Raw genomic sequence first — 12,618 nt, forward strand, 5'->3', positions numbered from 1 at the left:
AGGGATGTTGGCTACTTACGCCTTGGAGCTCCCGTATGCCAGGGTTGAGCCCCTCCATAAATTAAATAGCAAATCTTCAGATTCATCTTATCAACTTGAAGCATAAGTTTAGAGAACTCATCCACATACCTGGAAATCGGCCCGTGTGTTTAAGCTCTCGCATCTTCTTTGTGCTTCATATGCCACGTTGCTCGGATAGAATTGCTTCTTGATTTCACACTTGAGCAACTCCCAGTGTTGATGATGCATGTGCCTTGCATAATCTCGGCATGCTTTCGTTGCCACCATGCGATTCCATGGTCCTCAAGATACCCGTTGTCAATGTTCACCCTCTCTTGCCCACTTGGACATTGGTAGCTTCGAAGTACTCTCCATGACCATAGAAAGTTCTCCAGCTCTGGGCATCTGCTTTCCCCCATACTTCCGCGGTCTTGGAACTCGACCCTTGCGAGGTGCGGCATGGTGACGACCCGTTTGCCACCGCCCTCTTGCAAAACGCCTAATCGCCCTTGCTTTCTTCTAGACCCCGATCGGAGCTCTTCCCTTGAGCGTGTAATGTCCTAGAGAGTCCAACACCACCGCTGGAACTCCTCAAAGCTTGTGCTTGTCGGCACATGTTGCAAAACTCTCCCATGGTTTCGACCATGCCTTCAACATCGTCCATCTTTTGATCGAGGACGTCGAGGTGTTCCTTCACTTCGGCAACATTCACCTCGTTGCGCATCACCCCGCGCTTCCATGGAGGCGATCATGTCCACGGACTTGTCCTTCCCTCCTCGAGAGTTCTCTTGAAGGGTTGGGGTTAGGAATGGCTTCCCCCCCTTTGCTCTTCATGGCAAACTTCGACGACATCTTGAACCAAGAATCTTCCCGCTCTGATACAACTGTAACGACCCGATTGCTTCCCTTCGGACTCGTTCGGCCTTAGGTGCTAATCTCCCGACGATTGCCCTAAGTCAGCCTTGCTTGCTCACGCTCCTAGCCCTGCAAGTAAGAAAACACTCACACAAACTCACAAGAGATGCTAGAGAACTCTTTTACAATTGAGAGAACTTTACAATTCTTGGATGGTTTGGCCAAATAAGGCCTCCCCCTTTTATAGTAGTTTGAGTATACAATGAACGGTCAAGATCTCTTGAGATCAACGGTGGATTAGCTAACTCTAACTACCACCTACAACACTACTATCTACACAACTACCAATTAATTACATATTCTAGCATATACAAGAGTATTCCGGAAGCTTCTAGATTGTCCGAGTGACGCACACCAGTTTCGTAAATGCTTGAGAGGCGTCACAAATGGCAGTAGAGGTAGCTAAGGGTCAGGCTTTGTCTCTCAAATATCAGACCGTGGGCTTACATGGTTCATAGTACAAGCGTTGTACTATCACTGGCATCTTGTTCCTCTATTCAAAGGAGTGAGCGTGGAGTCCGTGTCAGAAGGGTTGATGACGTCGGATGCTGAGCTGTGGAATGGGAGGTTCGCAATGTTGGGTCTGATTGCTTTGGCTTTCACGGAGTATGTAAGGGTGGTGCTCTTGTATAGGCCTTTTCGCTTTGGCCTTCACGAGTATGTTAAGGGTGGTGCTCTGTATTATAGGCCTTCACAGAGATTATATATCAAAAAAAATATAATAATAATAATAAAATTATGTAATCAATAAACAATAATATTTTTCTATATAAATTTGTTATATTGTCAAATAATGAGGAAACTTGTTTAAAGGTGGAAAGTAACCCGCCCGGCCCGGCCGCGGCGGTTTACATGCTTTGGCGGGCTGGGCTTAACCCGCCCGCCAACAAAGGCGGGCTGGGTTAGCCGCCAATTTAGGAGAATGGCTGGCCCAACCCGGCCCGCCAGCCCTAACCCGTCGGGTTAGGAACGGTCCGGGCCGGGTTAGCCCGAATTTCTTTTTTTTTTGTGTTTTTTTATTTTTTTGTTTTTTTAATTTAACTTTTCAAATAAATAATTATAATATAATTGTTTTTAGTTAACTTTCAAATATCAATAATTCATTTAATTCAATTTTTTTTTTTTGTTAACATTTCAAATTCAATTCAATTTATAATAAAATTGTAATATAAAATTAGACTTATTCATTTATCAAAAAATAAAATAAGAAATTACAACAATTTATGCCTCGTTAAAAATCTCACAAGAAAACCCAATGGGAGAAAAACTTGGAAGAAAAAAGAGTGCAATAATGACAATTAATGTTCAAATACATTTTACAAAACAACTAAATTGGGGTGGTTCACTAGGACCTCCCTCATCTGTATCATCTATATTACAAAATTGAAATGATTCTACTAAAGCATTGTCGATAACCTCGTATTGATCTTGATGGCGCGATCGTTCCCAATCTCGAAGACATGTGAGGACTTAATCATTTTTGGAGCAATTAGATCCCTTTCATTAAAATCCTTCCACTTGCACTAAATGTTTGTTCGGATGAGACGGTTGAGACAGGAACAACACGAAAACACCAGGCAAGTCTGATAATACCGGAAAATACATTTTCTGTCTCCAATCTCTAAGAGATCAAATGGACCTGTTGAAAACATTCGGGGGTTGCCAAATATTGTTGAAGTTCTTACTCTGCGACTCCATGGAGGACAGCATATTAGTTGTTGTTGTTGTGGTGGTGGTGCTTCTGAAGAGGAGGCTGTGCTTCGGACTCGGGTCCTCTTCGCCTATTCAGTCATTCCAAGAGATAGTATCTTATTGTTTCTTCTGCTACAGCTTCTCGGGATATTTCACCCTCTGCGACTGTGGGTTCCCATACTGTTTCATATTGGAAATACTTCGAAAAGACTATTTTTTACCTCTCCTTTTGATTGACTATGATTCGTTTTGTAAATTTTTCACTAAAATTGTCAAGACCATTTCTAAACGTGCTAATTAATTCTAGGATCAAATATAGCACCTAAACAAAAAGAAAATGAACGGGTTTCCATATTTAAAAAAAAAACTTCATTGCCTTTATTGTGCATTAAAATTTATTGTCTTTGTTTTTGTAAATAACTCAGAAATTTTATAATTGCATGTATTACCAATAGACTAGTAGGATAATACACACCAGAAAGTTATAAAGTGGCTTGGTAAAAACATTTGAGAAAAGAATGAATACTTTAGCTATCTTCCAATCATTTCTACCAATGTGAGGCCCTCTATTAGTTGCTACAAATACTAATTATATTACATGAGGTAAACAGATCAAGCATTAAATAAGTACTATTCCATCTAACAGGCATATCTAATGCAAAAGTTCTAGGAGACATATTTGATTTTATACAAGCTTCTTGAAATTCAGCATTCTTTATTACTACCAGTACCAAGCTAATTCCCTAATTCTTCAATTTTGTTTAATTGTTTTCATACCACTTTTCACAATTAAATTAAACATGACATGCACAACGTTGGTGAAAAAACTTCAAATTATTATATAAAGATAATTATTTGAAAAATTCTATAGCTTTACTATTAGAACTTGCATATCTAAGTAAACTTATCACTTTATCAATAATATCATATCTTCAAAACTTCAATAATTTATTATAGATTTCTAAACCACTATAATCCACATCCTTAATCTAAATCTAATAAAGATTTATTTAATTTAAATTCATTATCAAAATAATGACTAGTCACACAAATATAATCTTTTTAGCTCTACCACTCCCAAATATACACAATAAAGCCACACTAATATGACAAGTATGAAATTTATTTTAATTCTATTTCATTTGTTTAAACAATTTAATTAATCATTTCTAGTTGCAGTTTTATGAATAACTTTTAAATCCTGGAAAAAGAATTTTGAACAAATCTTTCAAAAATATTTACTTCTGCCATATTAATGTTGATCAGATGCAGCAATATATAAAGCTAACTGTTCCCTATATACATCAGAATTATAAAGCCAAGTAGTACCCATATTAGTTATTGAGTTTGATGCTTTCTCTATTTCCATGTTGATTAATATGTTTATTAGCATGCCATTTTAAAGTACTATACCATTACCGAATCAGCTTATAAACATTTGCACAATTTTGCATCTTACTTTCTTGACTTGAACGCCATTTTCTGTCTTGTAAACTTGTCGAAATGCGCCCAAACGTCTGATGTGTGTCTGTTTTCGCTTTCGACGGCAGTTGATGATCCCGCCTCAGCTTGAGATGAATTGGACGAGGACGACTTCTAGAACCACCGGCGCTGTTGGAATCGACGGCATATTTGAGGTGTATCGGATTCTGGACTGGGTTGGGACGCGGGACTATTTGAATCTCCTGCATTCATATAAATCAGGCGGGACTAGGACTAGGATAATAGTTTTCTCCTCATTGAAATTGATGGGAGAGAAATATCTATCCATTGTAGACTTGTAGTTGAAAAAAAAGATGTAGAAGAAATAAAAATTAAGAAAGAGATTTGGAATATGAAATTGAATATAATTGAAAATTGCAAAACCTATAAAAATTAAATAAGAGCAAATTGATAACAAAATATTAGAGAATAAATGAATTTGAGAGTTGAGAGTTGAGAGAATAGAGATTAGAATAGAGAATATGAGAAAATGAGAGAATTTGAGTTGTGAGAAAATGGAGAGTTTAGGGCCAATTAATAGAAAAAAATAGGGAAGAAAATGACGAAAAAGCCCCCTCCAACGCTATATTTCAGGATAAAGTGTAATTGAAAAAAATAAAAAGATTTACAATTTTTTTTTTTTTTTTTTTGGCCAACCCGCGGGTTGGCGTTGCCAACCGCCAGCAACCTGCCGGGTTGCGGGCCTCTTGCAAAGAGGACAAATTAGCAACCCGCGGCCGCCGGGTTACCATTGTGCAACCTGACCCGCCCAGGGTTGTGCTGGGTTGGCTCAACTTGGCCGCCATTAAGGCGGCCGGTTTGAGCCCTCTTTTTACGGGCCGGTTAGGTTGGCCCGCCAAACCCGGCCCATTTTTTCCACCTCTAACTCTGTTACGCTGAGAGGATTAAAATATTTTCTATAAATTAAATTGAGAAGTATTATATGAAAGTTAATGTTAAATTATAAGTAAAAAATATAACACAAACAATTCTATTTTCCTTAGCTTAAATTGGCTTGTTTGTACGAACAATATTTATCCAATTGATACGATCTTTTAAAACTGTTCAAATAAATATATAGTTAAGGTTGTGAAAAATCTAGAATATTAAAAAATACTATATCAGTTTATGTACACTCAATATTTATGTCTGATTTTTTTTCTATTTATCATTACAATAATATGATTGATCATCGTTTGATTGATTGATTTAACATTTGACGTATATATTTTATACTAGTAATCTCATAATGAACATACTAGTCTTATTTCATCTATCGTTCATAATTTTTAGTGGATTTAGTAAATGATTATCTTCTTTTAACTTATGTTATTTGTGTCTCAACTTTATATTGGTATATCGTTACTGATTTTTCTAATTGATTCTTAATTTTTATTTCCATTTTAAATTTATGAGTTACATTATTGCGATCTATGCTTGGAATTGTAACTCAAAGTGAGATTTCATTAAATATTGCAATACATAGAAAGGAATAGCTTCTTATATGTTGATGCTTAAAACATATCAATCTTAATGGTTCTTTTGAATCATTTTCGAAATTAATTCTTTGTGTTCGGTTTGGTTTCAGCTAACATATATTCCCACTATTTTTACTAAGAAAAGAAAAAATCTAGAATACCACATCGATACAAACATTTATTTTTACCAATTTATAAGCATCTTACAACACATTACAGATCGCCGCGAGCTCAACAACGGAGCTTGTGACCCAAGTGGGGGCAAATAAGTGTGGAACATTGGCTCATTCGATTGAGTTGTGTCCGGCGTGGCTGTTTACTGGCGTGCCCGTTCCAAGCCAAGAGTTGATCCATGTGTTTCCGGCGAAGGCTAGAACCACATGTGTCTTAGAGTGGGGCACTGCGTGAGGCTGGTTTCACAGAGCAGCGACAACCTCCCGCTCTTGGCAGTGGAAGGATAACAAGCTAGTGCCACTTTTCCCAATAGGGCTCAGGGGGTTGACCCCAAATGAACCATCACTTATAATTTTTTTCCTCCTTTCTCATCTTAATAAAAACTTCTTTTTAATGTCACTTCATTTGTTCTTTTGGCAAGACTTGCATGTGTTACCTGGTCCAATATTTAACTCTCACATAGTTGTACAAATTTAATCTTCTAATTTATTTTATTTTCTTTCAAAGTTTCCTCTTTCTTAATTTTTTTCTTTCTTCTAATAAATTTAAAACATTTATTAATACTATCTTAACAAAAATATTATCTAAAATCCAATGGAGGTTCCCTTACATGATCTAGAAGTGTTTATTTTAACTAGAATCTTTTGGCACATCCAGTCCTTGTCTCGATCTAGTAGCTTTAAATAATCTGCTCAAACGGTCATCGGCTCACCTACCCTCCATATTACCTGTATTATAGCATGATCAAACTACGTATCTCAACCAAAGTGTACACACATGTATGCTTTAGTTTATCTTGAAGCAACCGGGGAGCTTAGCAATAACACATTTTTGGGAATTTAAAATATATAAAACCACTATGAAATGTATTTTCACTTTCTATTAACAATAACATTCATGTTTCAAACATTTACCGATAATACAACTTTCCTGAAAATGTTATAGTAATGTATCCACTCATAATAAGGATTTTCAATTGTTCATCTCCACCGCCTCTAAATGCTCTTCGAGTAGGAGTGGGCAAAAATACCGCGCAACCGTACCCATTATCTTTTTGTTTTTTTTATTTTTTTTTTTTTTTAACATACCTCCTAAAATACCAAATCCTCTAGAAATATTATAAACCTTCTAAAAGATTATCAAAAAGAAAAAAAAAAAAAAAACCTATAAATGTGAAAAGCCCCCACTGAAAACTGAAAAACCAAACGGTATCATACTCATTTTTTGGTTCAGTATGGTTCTTTATTTACTTATAGGGGGCGTTTGGATCATAATTATTTTTTTTATCTAGTAATAAATTACCAGAAAGAAAATTACCTTATAGTTACCGGGTTTAAATTATTATTATGCTTGGTTCATTGGGATGTATCAATATTAATGTGTTTGGTTATAGTAATAAACGATGTCCTGAAATACCTTTTACTAAAATGCCCTTAGATGATATTAGATATAAATAATTAAGGGCTTGTTGTTTTATTATTTGAAACCTTATTCTTTATCCTATTCCCAAAATACTATTTGTTTAATTATTTTTTTGTTTAATTATTTTGGAAAATACATTCTATTTTTTAATTACTTTTAGACACCTTAAGTTTATTAACCTAATTAAACCCCCCTAGAAAAGAAAAGTTTAAAAATTAACAAAAACAACCCCACCACCCATAGTTGTTAGATCTGACAACCACCATCAGTGGTGGCCAAATCTGTCACAACGGCCTAAAACGACCGAAAATGGTCGTTCATTCACAGATCTGGCCTTTTCTGGCCAGATCTATGGTGGATCTGGCCGGAAAAGGCCAGATCAAAAAATGGTCATCGTTGACGATTAACGACGGCCAACTCTTGGCAGTCATTGACAGTCAACGATGGCCAACTATTTGGTGTATCTACGGCTAGATTTAGACTTTTTCGGCTGTCGACGGCCAGATCTGGCCAGATCGGTGAATAACGGCTAGATTTGACCATTCTGAGTCGTAACGGCAGATTCCGACCAGATTCCGGTGGTGGTGCCTGAATCTGGCCTGTGGTGGTGGGGGTGTTTTTGTTATTTTACAAATGAGTGTTTTGTAATTATTAACCAAGCCAAGGATATTTTCGTCGCATAATATACTGTTTAGGGCAAGATTGGACAAAATTATGATTACCCGGTAATGCTTTATAACACCCCCCCATGAGGTACAATATTCCGGCAATTTAACCCCCTTTGAACACGTTGTTGTCATCTTTTTTTCCCGTAAATTTTTTACAAAAATGCCAACACGGTAGTCTGCTAAATTAACAAATATTACCCTTGTTAAAAAATTTAAACCGATCCAAACGGGCCCATATAGTATGACTTTTTTACAAAATTTGTGGTACAATATGGTTTGGTTCAGTTAGAAAACCGAATCGTACCTCATTTTCCACCTTTACTTCGAAGTTCCTTATTGAATGATACTGAAACTATCAAGCGATGACTGAAACCATGACAACAAGTGATACAAAAAACCACCGCCGATTATATCAAGATTTAGATACTAAATAATTTGAAAATTCTCTAGTTTTTCAATACTTCATTAACTATAATACCAAAAACTGGTTCTTAGAGCTGAAACTGCCTTTAAATAGTTCTCTCATAAAACCTAATGAAAAAACGGAAAAGTAAGTTCAACAATCACCACAAAATTTACCACACTCCAAAAAATTACAAAACACCCCTAAAAACATAGAAACGTTCAAAATCCTTCCGAACGACTGTGAAAGGCTAAAACTGTCCACCCTCATTACAAATATGAGTTTTGCTCGTTAGACCGTTTTGGAGTGCCCGGTCAAAGATCATGGCATTCTACCACCGTCAAAACTATTCACCCTGTCGGGTCTGCATCATTGAAACTCTCTTAATATTGCCTTTTCTCTCTCTTCTTCGCTTTTTTAATCTTCAAGATTGAACTAATGAGCTGCATCATTGTTATGTGCTTTGCACCGCTTAAGCATGAAGGTCAGATAACGCCTGCATTGCTTCTAAACTTGAGCAAAGTTGGTTGGCTCACGTGAGGAAACGGTCCACGAGATTTTTTTAATTTCTAAAATTAAATATTAGTATATAATTGAGTAACGTACTTGAAGGAAATCTATTTTATCTGAAGAAGATTCTAACCAAAAAAAAATATTTATTATCTTTAGTTTGATCTTACTATTTAATGAGTTTTTTTATTTCCACTATTCACCTTTCACAAAATTATATTGACACTTGCTTTCTTAGCTGGATTAGTTACACTCAAACTAACCCATGTGCAGTAAACAAATAAAATTTAAACAAAAAAAATCATTCCATTACCTCTCCATTAAATGATTTCTAATCTTTAATGAATCTCGTATCGAAAGAACAAAGCATCTTCATCAAATTAATGTACACAGAAAAGGTCGGCTAAAATGCTGAAAAAATTAAATTTTAATCTTATAATTGTTATTAAATTAAATTCTTGTATATCATTATCTTGAATGTTTTGATTAGTTTTTTTCTAATCTTTTGATCCCAATAAATACTTTGTTTCTTTTCTTAATATAATTTATTATAATTCAATTTATTATGTGATATGTTTTTCATTTTTCGTCCTTTCAAAACAAATTATACTTCTTATATAGTAAATCTCTATATTAAGTAATACTTTCCTAATAAGGCACTTTCTTCTTATCAGAATATGTGATAACTTTTTATTTTAAGTTTACTAAAAAAAAAAAAGTTTACAGCCCTCCCGATACTTAATCCTGGTTCCGGAAAGATATAATTCATGGAGAACATTCATTGATAGCAATTGAAGTCCTATAAAATCTTCATCTCTTCAACAAAGACGACTCGGGAATCTGAGTGTGAACATAGAAAGAGTGACCACAATTAGGGTACTCAATCAAATAAGCTTCTTTTCCACTTTTCTTCAACCGTCATAGTACCTCCTTTGCCAATCTTGCAATATCAACCCTCCAACCAACACCATCGTCGCCGGAAAGTTTAGCCCGGAAATATCAACCGAATTTGGCCCGAAAATATTCGTCGCCGATGGTCTCTATTTGAACCTTGAGGCAGAAACGCCTTCCACATCCAATCAGTACGGTGCATTGGCATTAATGTAATTTTTGAAGCCTAATTTCTGACTCTGTCCTTTCTTCTCCGCCTAAAAGTGGTTGAATCGCTATAAGTCCAACGATTTTCAGCTTCCGAAATTTTTTCTCAATGGCTCCAAGGTTACCTGATGTGCCAAGTTCCCTCCCGCACTGTCTCCAGCAATGAAACATTGCTTGAGATTAGCATAAGCAGGGGAGTTTTCAATATTTGTTTCGTCAATAAACTTGAGCACATCAACCGCATCTTCTCGTTGACATGGATGTCGATGCTCCGGGGCGAGGCGGTAGTTGACTGAAACTATACAGCACGGAGCTCCCTGGCGAGCCTTCTGCAATACCTATCAAAGCTAAATGAATTTGCAGCCAAGTAGCAAAAACCTCCACATGGAAGTAAGAAAACCGGCATGCAAGCACCGCCCCCGCCACCGTGATTTCAGGCGTGTAGAGCGGAACCAGAGATTGCGAGAGGGGTCAACTTTGATATCTGAAGTTGCAACGCATTGTTGGTTTTTTTGATGCTGGAGCTTTGAGTCGAAAAGGTTGAAGAGACGGCGGTTGACGGTAATGTTTGGGCGGCGAGTGAGGTCGACGGAAGGCGAGGAGGGTCATCAAGAGCCGGGGAATCCATGGGAGGTTTGGTGAAGCTTAGGTTTTGGGACATCTTGTACTTCTTGCATAAGAGATGGGAAATAAGGTTTTAATAGTTGTAAGCTTTTTTTTTTTTGTTTTTTTCGAAATATTCTTATATAAAAAAAGTATGAGTTGGAAAGATGTGGTTAGGATTTAGTTAGATTAAGATAGTTGTTATACCTGAAAAGTTAGGGCTGACGTGGACCCGTCAGCAAGAGCCAACTAGGGTTCAGAAACTTTTGTGTCATCAGACGTTGTCACGTCGCGCAGTGATGGAATAGGTCTAGTTCTTGTTAGTGCAGCAGGTGATGCATGTGAGTGCTAGCTTGCGAGTGGTTAGAATTATCCACCTACCTGAGCCTTAGGCAATTTAGGATATTTCTCGTGCAGATAACCAATGGGATGTAAAGAAGTGATTTGCACGAAACCTACCAACTTGCAGACTTGTAATCATTACCTTGAACTCTCCCACTATAAATAGAGGACATCCCTCTCATTTACGGGATGGCTAATCTTAGTCTAAAACAACTTATACTCTCTCTCTCTCTCTCTCTTTGTATCTCTTTAGATTATAACTCAGTTCGCCTCACGCGACCTGATTTTACTCATCTATTAATACAATCAGTGGACGTAGGATTCACTTTTGAGCATCCGAACCCACTTAAATATCGCTTCTCATTCATTGTTTCATTTTATTTTTCCTTATCACGGGTGATTTCTAAGTCCGCTTAGCACTTTGCACGTATGATCGTTGGTGTCAAAATCAAACATCATAATAGTCTACCCCTGTAGACTAGCAAGAGGGAAAGTCAATGAATTTGCTTCTTTTTTTTTTTAATCTTTTTTTTTTTAAAATTCTTAGACATGTGCAGTGTTGTATTGGATAAAAAACTTTAGTTGACTCTATTTTGCTTTTATTTTCTTTATAACTTGTACAATTATTGATTTGCCTAGTTTCCGATTAAATGTGACTACATTAATAGTAAGTGTTCCTACAATTAATATAGTGTTCTTGATGGACAAAGTCATCATTTGTGTCCCAAAATATTGAACAAATTGAACTTGTGTTTGTTTTGTCCCTAAATTAGATTTAATAGAGAAGGGTTAATGACCTTACTACCCTCATCCTCCATATACGTATTAACCTTACTTCGCTCAACACTTCCTCGCCTCTTCCTCGTTTGTAGCAGTCCTCACCCATCGGAAATCCGATGCCACTGCTCCAATTATACTGTCCTGAATACGGTCACTTTCTCCCCCCAAACAAATATCTCCTTCAAACAACAATTACGAAAAAAAAAAAAAAAATAGTTTGATTATAAATAAATAAGGGGTATATTATAGAAATTTACTTGAGATTATATATTACAAGTAAAAAATTTATAAGGCCAATATTTTTTTTTATAAACACAATAAATTATGGTTTGGATTAGGATAAATCCCTTATTATCTTAGGAGTTATATTCTAAATTATTGTTAATTTAGTTTAACTTTAATTAGATTTTTTTATAGGTTTTTTAAACTGTATTGACAATAATCGTTTTCTAAACATTAAAATGCGTAAGAAAATTGTAATTTTTGTAATAAATAATTAACAATAATTATTAAAGTTTTATCATTTATTATTATGTTGAAAGATAAATTATATTACTTGTTAAAAATTCGCCGTAGCTGCGCCAGTAACGTCAACTATAAACCAACCTCAAATTCACTGAAGACCTTCTACACTCTCTGAATGGCACAAAATCACTCTCTTCGATGGCAACAAAATCGAAATCTAACTTTGCTTCCTCCCAAATCTGCTGGCCATAAAACTTCCTTCTTAACCAAACTAACACAATTTCAATCAAGAACAACTTTATCATTCACCTCAACAACGAACAACTTACCACCACCCTCTTTTAACACAATATGCACCCTTTGTCGCTGAACTGATTTTTGATAAGATTCAACATTTTTTCCATTCTCCATGATCATCTTATCACAATGATCTATTCACCAAAAATTTCTGTTAATTCTCCATAATACATGTAAAATAATGGCAAAATGTAAGTTTTTTCTATTTCACCATATGTCTTCATATACACGATACATGTGAAATTTAGGGAGAAATCAGCAAAAAAATAAGCCCTGAATCAGCTAAGAA

At 35.9% G+C, this 12,618-nt stretch overlaps 1 pseudogene; it reads right to left on the reverse strand.

Annotated features, from left to right (window-relative positions):
• Positions 1-9,554: 9,554 nt before the first annotated feature.
• Positions 9,555-12,443, reverse strand: LOC116128986 (annotated as a pseudogene).
• Between the last annotated feature and the right edge of the window lie 175 nt (positions 12,444-12,618).

This window comes from Pistacia vera, unplaced genomic scaffold (assembly GCF_008641045.1).
Source record: "Pistacia vera cultivar Batoury unplaced genomic scaffold, PisVer_v2 Contig206, whole genome shotgun sequence".
In the NCBI taxonomy this organism is placed as follows: Eukaryota; Viridiplantae; Streptophyta; class Magnoliopsida; order Sapindales; family Anacardiaceae; genus Pistacia; species Pistacia vera.